The sequence below is a fragment of the Ochlerotatus camptorhynchus genome, unplaced genomic scaffold, assembly GCF_037179485.1.
Source record: "Ochlerotatus camptorhynchus isolate MF236.1 unplaced genomic scaffold, CSIRO-AGI_Acam_v1.1 ptg000550l, whole genome shotgun sequence".
NCBI classification, from domain to species: domain Eukaryota; kingdom Metazoa; phylum Arthropoda; class Insecta; order Diptera; family Culicidae; genus Ochlerotatus; species Ochlerotatus camptorhynchus.
Genome location: NW_027041033.1, coordinates 2,003,465 through 2,016,353, shown reverse-complemented (window position 1 = coordinate 2,016,353; position 12,889 = coordinate 2,003,465). Strand labels below are relative to the sequence as shown.

Here is a 12,889-nt window from a genome sequence, read left to right as displayed (position 1 = left end):
CAAGCCCGTACCCAATTCATAAAAATTTCAAGAACCCGAACCCGACCTGACCCCTGTAATTAATGGCTACTTCCTGTGCCGGAATTGAAGTTTTTGCGTGCCCCTCGATGCTACCCGTACCCAAATATACCCCTTACCCGATCCGAACTCAAAAATATTTTCTTCGTATACTCGTACCCGACACGAACCCGAAAATTTAGAGTAATAGTACGTTCAGACTACAGAGTTATAACATGTTATAGCGCTATTTTGATGGTGGTTTCTGTGTTGCAATTATTTGACAACCGTTATAACATGTTATAACTCTCCAGTCTGGACAGCGTTTAACCGTACCTGAATATCTCTACAACCCCCTCCATTTTGAGAAAACTATCAAATTTACGATATAACATGCTTGATACACTACAATTTAGCTAAATTACATACCGATTCCTGAACTGAAGAAATGAAAATTTTGCAGTGCAAATTGTTTTCAAGCAAGAAAATATTTTGTATTCGATATCAATACTTCCCATTGATTGATGTTTTGTACTGCTGGCTCCCACTGACAGTTTGTGACAGCTCATTTCTGGCTTCACTTGACATTCACATTTTCCGAGTCTGTTTCTCCCTCCCAGGGTAATACCAAATCCCGCACTTTCTGCGAGGAAACTGGTTCCTCAAGGTTCAGTGATCGCTGTCCCCTTGCTCCTAGTAGCCATGAACAGTGCACAGTGGTCCAGAATGCAGACTTAAGTGGAATTATATGTTTTGAGCCTGAAATTGAAACTGTAGACTAAAAGTCTCTTCTACAAAGTTGTTCCTTATAGCTAGGCCCTCATTTTTATGACAATGACATATTATCATTAAAATCAAAAATCTAACTTTTTTGTTTGAATAAATTAAGGTATACAATGCGAAAAGTTATAGCTGAGCTAATTTCAAGCAACTTTGTTCAAAACAACTTTTTTGTATTTCTTCAATTGGCCGATTAAGAGCTATTTTCTTGAATAGAGTTAGGGTGGCGCTAAAAAAACAGTTATTTTGCTCTAGTTTTCTTATTTCGAATTTCTCAGCAAAGGTGTCTTTGAATGACTTTTAGATCTTAAGAAGGCGCAAATTTTTGCTGCACAAAGCATGTCAATATCTTTCGCCTATAAAGAGTTATTGACGTTTTTATACTAAAAATATGCACTTTTTAAATGTTAATATCTCTGGTTGGGGCAAACAAAAAAAAATTTTTTACGGCTTTTGAAAGGGCGTATGTTATTCTCAATAATATGAAAAAAATGGAGGTATGTTATTTTTTAAACTCGTATAAAATCAATTAGAAATTATTCATCTTTTTTACTATATTTGGGTATATCTTTTTTTTCTAGAAGAGATACAGGCAACAAATTCAGCTATAAAACATTCGTCTTAAAGAGTTTTAAAAGTCTCTAGAATATGACTTTCATGAAAAATTTCAAATAAAAAAGTTATTGGCAAAAGATGGATTTCATAGGACCACTCTAATGACAAATTTATATAAAAAGTGCTAGTACATTTGTTTCAATATTTGGACATGTAGTGTCTTCGAAGAAGCTTTTGTTCTTAAAAATTCCCTTCTTTTGGTGTTTGCAAACGTCAGGGTGGTCCTCAAATTAGGGAATTTTTAAAACTAACTTTTTTGTTTTACAAAATAAAAACATGTGTTGTTTAAAAAGTTGTAGCTAAGTTAATTGCAAGCAACTTTGTCGAAGAAATTTTTTTTCTATCTCTTAACGTTCTCATTTTAGAGTAATTTTTCGGAGTTGCCTTAGGGTGTTCCTGAAAAAAATAGTTTTTTAGCAATAACTTTTTTATTTGAAATTTCTCATGAAAGTTATATTCTAGAGAATTTTAAAACTCTTGAAGACGAATGTTTTATAGCTGAATTTGTTGCCTGTATCTCTTCTAGAAAAAAAAGATATACCCAAATCAAGTAAAAAAGATGAATAGTTTCTAATTGATTTTATACGAGTTTAAAAAATAACATACCTCCATTTTTTTCATATTATTGAGAATAACATACGCCCTTTCAAATGCCGTAAAAAAAAATTTTTTTTGTTTGCCCCAACCAGAGATATTAACATTTAAAAAGTGCATATTTTTAGTATAAAAACGTCAATAACTCTTTATAGGCGAAAGATATTGACATGCTTTGTGCAGCAAAAATTTGCGCCTTCTTAAGATCTAAAAGTCATTCAAAGACACCTTTGCTGAGAAATTCGAAATAAGAAAACTAGAGCAAAATAACTGTTTTTTTAGCGCCACCCTAACTCAATTCAAGAAAATAGCTCTTAATCGGCCAATTGAAGAGATACAAAAAAGTTGTTTTGGACAAAGTTGCTTGAAATTAGTTCAGCTATAACTTTGTCCAAGAATGTATACCTTAATTCATTCAAACAAAAAAGTTAGATTTTTGATTTTAATGATAATAAGAACCACCCTAGAATTCATGGTCATAAAAATAAGGGCCTAACTACAAGGAACAACTTTGTACAAGAGACTTTAAGTCTAAAGTTTCAATTTCAGGCTCAAAACATATCATTCCACCTAAATCTGCATTCTGGACCACTGTGCAGTGTCTTCGAATGGTTACCAGCGAACATCTATTTACATCTTCGTGTACGCAGTCGACGTGCTAATCGTAGCCTCTGGTCAGACTCCGGGACGAACGAGGATCAGGGCCCAAGCAGGGGTTTCCGCCGTGGCCAGATGGGCCGCTTCGAAAGACTTTTGGCTGTCTTCTGGAAAGAGCGCTAGGTGCCGCGTTTGTCAGTACTGACACCGGGACTGCGGACCTTCCATAAGGATAAAATTCTATGCCGATTGAAAAACGATTTAACTATTGCCAGTAAAATACAGCTATACAAATCAATCGTCTCTCCTCATCTAGACTTTTGCCCTTCCATTTGATTTTTGGTCAATGCAACACAAATATCGATATTACAGCGCTTGCAGGATAAAGTAATGCGTTTGATTTTGAGATTCAATAGATTCACTTCCTTAACTTTGGTGCTAGACGCTTTAAAATGGTTGTCGGAAGAACAAAGAAATGGAGTTGTGGGGGGGGGGGGGGGTTATTTATATTTGTAACTGTAACCAGTTCGATTTTGTTTGCTAACCTGGTTAAAATGTCAAATTTAATTATCTTAAAGATAAATCGTCCAGCTCAAACCTTTTTAGGGGTAAGAGGTGGGATCACCATCATCATCAACATAAAAATATACATCAAAGCAATCGTGTGTTTCAATGAAGGTAAAGGAGCCTTTTGAAACACACTAACAAACAAGCATGCCCTTTATTTAATCCTGATGTGGGTTGATTTTTACATTGCAGCAGAAATCATCAGCTTGCTTTGATCAAGCCTGCAGAGCACACTTTATTGAACTGCGTTTCACTGCGTCACATCCCTATACAACTGACTGACCGGTATAAGCACACGTTTTTTTGCTGAACGTAATTCAACTTGTGAGTAAAGCAAGTCCTAAGAGCAAAACCTAGCTCTATCATTTTGTTTTGTCCATTTCTAGAAAGAGCTGGATTTAAGACGTAACAGCTTTTGTATACATTGACTTCTCTCGATGATTTGCAGGGGAAATCTGATGGTGATGTTGATTAAAGTTACTTTATAGAAGATGTAACACCCTAATTCCAGCTCTATCTAAATATTCACGCATACGTCATCAGAAATGGGATCCATCCAACGAACAAAGGCGGAACACTATCAGAAGCGACTGAAGGAAACACTCGTGGCTAGCAAACTATTACAATCGACCCTTGAAAAGGGTCCACTCTGGGACAGATCGGGCAAACTCTTGGACAAAACCTAATCCAGTGGTACTGTTTATGTGGACTTAGTCGATTTTTTCTTAAGTACATTTTCTCGATAATTTTTCAGACTGCAGTGAGATGTAAACCAAACTTCTTCAATGTCCGCGATTAACATCCTTTCACCGCACATTTCCTCGACAATTTTCCAAATTAAAAAGCGGCAACTAAAAAAAAAAAATATATTTGAAAAAAACTGCTTGTAAACAGTATCACTGAACTATCATAAAGTTTCAGCCAATTAACACTGAGTTTATTTGTGACGTCACGGTGCAGTACCTAATTCACTTGAAAAAGAACCCCTTTTCCAATTCGCATTGCTGATAACGCAAGAAACCGGAAATTAATATAATTAGATCTTTTGGCGACTGTTCACACCCGTCGCGGGAAATCTTTCGGACACACAAAAAAAACTTGCGGTTTACAAACAAAACGGCTTTTATTGCACGAACACTAAAATACACTTATTCCGGGACGAAATTACTGAGGAGATGTTTCCTCCGCGACGGTTTATTGTATCTTCCTGGCCACACCGCACGATACTGCGAGAGTCACTGCCAACAGAACCATCACTCCTTGCTGCATGGCGCATCATCTAGATGTTGTGACGGCCGGAAATAATTACCACAACAGCTTACACTTTGTAACTATTTATTTATTTATAATAATACTTCTTCACGCATAAGGCGCATCATCGCATGGCGAGAGAAAATGTTTGACAGGAGTCAACTTGCTCGCGCGGGAAAACAAAGCATGTACGAAAGAAGGTGTGCGTGAGCAAGATAGTATCAACAGTAGTATTATGAGAGGTATGTTCTACTATAGCAAGGTTAATATGACGGTATAACACTTCTCCCCCTCGTAAAAAGAAAGTTACAGTTGGTTATGCAAAAGAAATTACAAATTCAATATTTGGGGAGGTATGGATTACACGGCTGGATCGTCGTAGGGTCGTCGGAGCAGTCTCCAACGTAGCAGATCGACCGGCCACGGCAGTCGAGGAACGCCCCTGGGGTCCAGGAGTAGACATCATTGTCGTAGCAGCAGGCGTAGCGCAACGAACCCCCGGTGTTGTACCAGTAGCTTCCTCAACAGGATTCGCAGCAGCTTGGCCCACAGGCGCAGCAGACGAAGTTGTAGGTCCGTCGAGTTCAATGTACTCCTCCCTTGTAGGGTCCACCGAATCGCTTCGCAGATTAGCCATCGTGAAAAAATGTGACGTTCCCAGATTCGACCATCATCCAATCGCACTGTATATCGAAGTTTTCCAAGCTTCTCGACGATCTTTCCAAATTTCCATTTATTGCTCGACAAGAAATCGCGAACACGTACTTGAGTTCCTCGAATCAGGCATCCTTTCTGTAGGGACAACTCGTTCTGCTCGATTCCAAACCGATCCTTCGCTTCCACCAGCTGACCGTGCTTGATTCTTTGAACAAGTTTTTGCACCGTCTGATCCTCCGCAGTAGCTTGACCTAACTCGACCGCAGTTAAGGGTAGAGTGTCGATTTGACTCAACTCCACAGCATCAGATTCTTCAATTTCGTTCTGAGGATCAGTTACTCCTAACGGAATTCTCGACATGGCCTCCGATATGATCCGTGGACTTCCGGAACCGGATTTCGTAGTCGAAGCTCTGCAAGTAGGTAGCGTAGTGCTGCATCCTCAACGTTGACATCACCGGAAACCCTTTGTGCTCCCCTAAGATCTTTGAGATAGCCTGGTTATCGGTAATCAATCGGAACTTCCGACCGTATAAGTACTGGAAAAACATCTTCACGCCGAATATGATGGCGTACGCTTCTTTGTCCACCTGCATATAGTTCTGCTGCACACGGTTCAGGGTCTGGGACGTGAACTGGATTGGACGTTCCATGCCATCTAAGTACACGTGACTCAGCACAGCCCCTACTCCGTAGGGTAAAGCGTCCGTAGCACGCAGCAGGGGCAGTTTGGGTGAGTAGTGGACAAGGCAGTTGTCGGACTGCATATGTTCCTTCACTTTCCTGAAAGAATCTTCGCATTGCTTGGTCCATCTGAATGAAACATCGTTCTTCAGTAGATTGTTAAGCGGATACAGGACTGACTTCTCCAATTCGTCCTGAACCGCTCTCTGCATATTGAAGTGTATTTTCCGTGCCTTCAAAAACACGGCTCGAGCATTGTTCTTCAACGGTAGGTTAGCTTGAACGTTGGAAATCTCTCCGATCGAATCCTCGAAAACCTTCGGGAACTTCCTCAAAACTTCCTCCAATGCAGCATCACGACGTGGGTAAATAGTGGCAGCAATCGTATTCACAGCCCTCGATCCCTGGAACATGTTGTTTCAGTCCACCGGCATTTCCTTCAACCACTCGTGGCCTAGTAACGGGTGCTTCCCGGAATTCACAACGTACAACGGCATCGTCATTGTTTTTCCCGCAAATTCCGCATACGCGTCGAGCATACCAAGAACGTCGATGCTGGTATTGCAATAGCTAACCAAGTTCGTATCACATTCACGCAACCACGCACTCGGAAACAGTCGGTTCCGGCATTCCGCACTGATGATACTGACCGGCGAACCAGTGTCAACTTCAAAACGAATGTTCTTTCCGTTCACTAACACATCCAATACGAGTTTCTTGTAACGCGACGTCGACTCGACCGTACAAAACTTTACGCACTTCCAGCGGCTTGACAATCGCCGGATTGGTCGACGTAATTTGTCTGAACCGAATGTGGTTTGTTCGTCGTACGGGAATCGGATTTCACGGCGGTCGTTTTCTTCAGGCAAACCTTCGCGAGGTACGCCTTCAATTTGCAATACGAGCACACCGTTTGCTTATGCTTGCACGCATTCGCGAAGTACGATTTGTCCCCACAGCGATAGCAGCTTGCACCTCCTGTCTCTGGTGGAGCCTCCCTCGATCTCGGCCCCTCCCTTGCGAGAAAGTTCCATGCTGACGGCAATATCGCGGGCATCCTTCAATGTTAGCTCCCGCTTTTCCAGCAGCCGGCTTCGGATGTCATTGCGCTGTTTTCCATCCAGCTGGTTTTGCAACGCCGTCTCCAAGTACGCGACGAAATTGCACGTAACCGAAATCTTCCGCAAGGTCACCAGGTATTCATCCACCGTTTCTTCGCCAGAAGTAGCATCTTTGTCCCCCTGACGGCGGCACTTTAATCGGAAATTTTCGCTAATTTCCAGTCGTCGGGGGCTGAAGAAATTGTCCAGGGTAGTCACAATCTGCTCTCCAGTTTTGTCTCGGGGGGCATCCGGAGCAACCTTTTCCCAAACGACATCGTATGTCTCGGATCCCATGTAATGGAGAAGAATTTGTTTCTTCATCGCCACATCCGCAATTCTGTAGATGTGAAAAGCGGTCTCGGTCAAGATCCTCCGTTCCACAGTCGCACTCAAATCATCCGACACAAACCAGACGGCAGCCACCATCCAAGCCAACAAGTTCAAACAATTCAGGCACAACCTTGCTTTGAAAGCAGCTTCACTGCGCTCGGGAACTTGAAGACGTTGGAATTTGCCGCAGACGAATGCAGAATGCCACGATCCACTGCAGAATGGGCACTTGCTTGTAGATCTCGCGGTAGGATGACTTCGACGACCGTTGATCAGGATGGCTCGGCTTCTCGATGGAGTTCGTTGGGACGACGGATTGCAGCACTGCACAATGACTTCGAAGGAGACTGATTAGGTTTTCGTACGTCGGTACACCCTTTGAGTGGTGATTGTGTTTCCCACTGCCATAGAGTGGCAGGATCAAGCCGGGAATACACCATGTATGCGAGAATCGTACTCCATACAGTAGTTATTCTTGTAAACGCTGGTGAGATTGCTCAGGCCGTCGTAACTTTCTCGCTTCAAGCCTTCCACGGTAAAAAGGGAATCCAAATGTGCCTTCACAATCAGCTTCTTGTCCTCGTAGCGGGACTCAAGCGCGTTCCACGCTATGCTATAATTCACTGCCGAAAGCTCAGCCGACTCGACTTCCTGCAGGGCCTCTCCTGACGGGGCTGACTTCAGATAGCTGAACCTATCCATATCGGTTAGTTGCTTGTTTTCGTGGATCAGACTGCGGAAACTATCCCGTAATGAATGCGAAATCTTCGAAAATGATGCTTCGGATCGGTCACTAAGTTGACCATTCCCAGCAGACATCGATGTAGATGATAGTGGGGTCTGCTGTGACAACAAACTGGCCTTCACGGAGTAATATCGCTCCTCGAAACTACTCAAAGCTAGCAGATTTTCCTTCTCCTGCGTTTCCTCGTCAGCATTAGCATCATCAACATCGTACATCAACAGCTCAATTCGTTCCTGAGCCTCGTAGAACTCCTTGCTGACAGACGCTAGCGTTTCCAGTCGTACCATAGAGGTAACTCTGAGACTAGTAGGTCGTGAAGAAACGTGCTCAACTTTTTGGCTCAGCTCTGGTACTATCTTCGGTCCCAAGCTAATCGATTCACCCCTCGAAACATAGGAAAATCCACGAACCCCTCATTTAATCTGTCAAACTTTCAAAGCGAATCAAAACAAACATAGTGTAGTACTAGAACTTTGACTAGAATGGGGTACGTTAATCGATTTGCTTGGGACCAATACGCTAGTCAAGTAGTGAGCCAATTTAAAATCGATAGTTTCGTATTGATTGATGGTCGTACGCTGACTTGGCACTCGTCTCTAGCATGATCATATTTCGTCGCGAGATTCTCCAGTCCAGCCTGAAAACTGTATCAGGAATCAAAAGTAATTTTTTTTTTATTTTAAATAAAATGAGAAGGAGAAGGTGAACTTTGTGGAGTAGGAAATGGTTGCTCAGAAGGAACACCAGCAGGGATCTGACTCATCTTGTCCTTCAAGAACTGCGATATAAAGACGAAAAAGGATTTCAAAACTTCGCCAGGATGTCGATACCAACTTTCGACAAACTAGTTGGAAAAGTTTTCTATAGATCTACATGATTCCTTGAACTCAATTTTGCATATTTCTTTAAAGTTCTGTGTTCTTCAGAAGTTCTGAAAATCTCTCTAAAAATCTACAAAGTTCCTGAATCCCAGCAGATTTAAGATTCTTAAAGATCAACAATTATCTCTGATGTTCACTAAGTTTCTAGTTATCAACGAATTTCTCAGAAGTTGTGTAATTTTCTCTGTAGATTTTCATGATTCAATGAACAACTGCAAATATCTCTGAAAATCTACACAATTCCTTAAAGTATTAAAAGTTGAGACTAGATGAGACTCACCCTATGTGGCTCAACCAAGACTCCCGGATATCTAGCTCAGTAGCATGAGACCCCTGAACTGTGTCACAGGGCCGGCATGCTACTGGGTAATTCGGAGGGGTACGCGGAACAAACTGTGCAGAAACTGTGGGATTTCCTAAGTGATGGTGAAATTAATTGGAAGCTTAAGTGTGGGTGGAAAAAGTCTAGAAGTTTATTCAAATGGAATCATGGTGCGGATGGTTTTATTGGGCTATTATGGGGTGTGCTATGGGTTTCTGCTTCCTTGGTACGTACCGGTGGTGTTTGCTGGACGATGGCGAGCGCTCGCTAGTGGTGATTATATTGGGCAGCTGTTGTTTGACCGCGATGGCGGTCCGTGGCTTGATCACTCTGTCGACAATGGCGGATCGGTGTCTTCAACTGGTCTGGAAGATGGCGCCTGGTGACTGAAGCTGTGGTCACTACAATGGCGGATTTGAGGCTTGGGTTTGCGCGTTGCGATGGCGGTTTGCAACCACGGAATATAGCAATCCCTGTGCAGCTACCGAAGTAGCCTTTTTGGTGTCAACGGCGTCTCCCTTCGTTGGCGAACACCAGCTGACCGTGACAAGGCCACCTTGGTCGACCGAGAAGGGTCTTCCTCCTTAACAATTAGGACTTCCGAGTCCGAGGATGCTCTCCTTTCTGGCAATTATTAAGCCGGAGAGTGGAAGGTCCTTGACATTAAGACCAAGACAGTCGAGACTGACTTGGTCGAAAAGTGCCGATCGTGAGGATATCCGTGGAATAAACCAAAAAGGTCCTAAAGGACAAATGGTTGTTTTAAACAAAGCCAAAATCATATTTGGTAAAATTAAGTCTCCTGAATGAACACCAGGAACATAAAAAAGTGATTCACTGTACATACTTTGGTTCACTTTTGTACTCCACTCACGTCTTCTAGGCACAAACGCCGGTTTACTTCTGGGCAATGGTTGACCATCCCAGCTATCAAAAGCCCTCCTTTTCTCATCCAGTTTTCAATTCGTTCCTTATTTCCTCCATTTTCCTTCCTTGTAGCTTATCACCACCCATCCATATCATCTCCTTCGCCTATTGAGTTTTTCTACCACAGTTGATCATAACATCCTTTCGATCCTGTCGCACCCAATTAAGGTTATAAACAAATATCAATTTCAAACTACCTACTAAGACAAACTTATACATTTTTCAATAACAGCAATTTTACCTACAATCCTACTAATCTTACTATCCCAACACTGACACTGAACAAACACTACAGTTTCCTAAAACAACATGCACAAATTAAAACCTAGGACATTGTAACTAAACGGTTACAAAGTTTATCAGGAAATTTTTGAGCTTCCCGGAAGTTTTAGAAAGTTCACTGAAGATCTACTATTTTTTTCCGAAATTAAGTAGGTATCTCTAAAGATCAGTGAACTTTCCTGAAATTTTGTAAGCTTCTCCTAAAATCCAAGAATCGCAATAAAATTCAGAAATTTTTTTTAAACATCTGCAGATTTTTCCGTAGCTCTACGATCTACACTCTGAACTTTTCTGAAGTTGCAAAAATGTCTTTAAAATTCTTTAAAAGTTTTCTGAAGTGCTGTATTTCTGCTCTGAAGATCTACGAACTGCCCTAAAGTTCAATAAATTTGTTAGTAGATCTCCGATCTTCTTTGTGGATGTTAGGATTCCCATAAAGTTCTGCAGATTTATCTTAAATTCTTTGAAATTCCTCATAGCTTTTCTAATTATCAGAAAATATTTGAACTTCGCTGAAGATTCTAAAATTGCTCTGAAGATTTACGAATTTCTATGAAGTTGTGTGAATACTTCTAAATATCGGCGAACTATCCCAAAAATCTGTGAGTTTTGCTGAAGTTCATCTTCAGCACATCTCACATTTTTTTGGAACAGTGAAGCTTTCTGACCCACTCAATATCTCCGAAGATCTGCAAAATTCCTTGCAGTTCTGCAAATTTCTCTTAATTTCTACTCTTCTGAAGTTGTGCAAATATCTTTAAAGTTCGGTAAAGTTGTCTGAAGCTCCGTAGTTCTATTCTTAAGATCTACGAATAAAAAAATCTCGAGGCTCAACAAATTTCTCTCTTAGCGGCGCCGGTGGTGTAGTGGTAAGCGTGACTACCTTTCACCCCAGCAGGCCTGGGTTCAATCCCAGTCGGCACCGCCGGGATTTTCTGAAGCATAACATCGCTGATCACGCCTTCCTTTGGAAGGGAAGTAAAACCATTGGTCCCCAATCTATGAGTTGATGGGTCGATATGTAGGGTTCAGGTGTGGGAGCTGCCTCCCTGGCGTCGGTAGCATTGGTACTCAGTACGGAAAACTACATCGATGGATACCAAATCAAGGAAAAAAAATTCTCCGTAGATCTGCAAACTTCTCTGAAGTTTCGGTAATTCCACTTTTGGGTCTCTGGTTACTCTGAAGATCTGAAAATTTCCCTGAAGATCTTCTTAATTACCTAAAGTTCTCAAAATTTGTCTGAAAATATTTTAGCTTTCTTGATGTTTTAAATGTCTCTCTCAAAATCTACAAATTTCTCTTAAATCATATAAATATTTCAATCGACAAAATTTCCCTGTTGTTAAAAATTATCAGAAAATCTACACACTTTCTTTAAGGTCTTCAAATTGATCTGAAGATCTATGACCATTCTTCTGAAATTTTTCAGAAGTTCTATGATTTTTTTCAAAGTTCTGTAGCTTTTTTTTATCTAGTTCGTTTATTCGTAAGGCTCAATCGCGTTAGCTTTACGGAGCCGATAATTCATTGCTCTTTGTTTGTAACAAAATTCACTTAATTCTATGTCTAGTAGGAGTTGGGCCGAATACTCGCGGCTTACTCGAGGTTAGAGGGGTACATTGTCGAAGTATAGGAAAAGGGGAGGAGCTTGGGGTAGGGTTTCGTTGTCTCATCAGAGCGATGTCGCCAATATGAACGGTAGTGTGGTTCTAGATTCGTCTGGAGTTCGACCGGCTATGGTGACCAGTGGGCGACGATGAGACTCATCGAGACGGGGGACAAGACAAACAGAAACTAATAAGGAGATACAAAAGACAAACGAATTAAATTCTTATACTAGACATTTGCAGGAACACATAAATCGACTGCATATAGTCAGTTTTGAAGCTTTGTTCTGAAGATCTACGAACTTCACCGATGTTCTGTAATTTTTCAGTAGATCTTCAAACTTCTGTGAAATTCTTTATATTTCACTGTAGGTTCTTGGACTTGTCTAAAGTTCTGCGAATTTCCTTGAAGATTTGCAAAATGTCGCTTATAGTTTAACAAATTGATTTGGAAATATTTTAGCTTGCTTGAAGTTTTGAATATTTTTTGAACATTTATCTGAAGATGTATGATCTCTCTTGTGAATTTTTCTGAACGTGTGCAAATTTCTTGTAATTTCTGTAATTTTTTTTTAAAGATTTGTAGTTCTATTTTCAAGATCTACTAACTAATTAATTAATTAATTTATCTTTATTAGGGAGGCTTTCAGCCTTGGGCTCTCTACTAACTACCATGAAGCTCTACAAATATCTCAGTAGATCTCCGAACCTCTCTGAAGCTTTAAAAAAAATCTTAGTGGGCTCTCAGACCTGCTGTCTGGCATGCTTATTCTTATATAATACATGCTTCGTATTATATAAACACAGTTTTGTTGGCCAGGCCATGATCAAAGCCATTACGGTATATATTAAATAGTAAAATTTGTTTACCTTGTTGCTGGATGCCATCAAAACACAAATAAAGCGTTCTTTGGTGGTTCAAATCCGTAAAATTTTTAAGAAAAAAAA

At 40.9% G+C, this 12,889-nt stretch overlaps 1 protein-coding gene across 1 annotated transcript in view; it reads left to right on the top strand.

Moving 5' to 3' along the window:
• LOC135713333 (cholecystokinin receptor type A-like) overlaps nucleotides 1-12,889 on the top strand; it is a 156,158-nt gene that overhangs the window by 39,683 nt on the left and 103,586 nt on the right. The window lies entirely within an intron of this gene.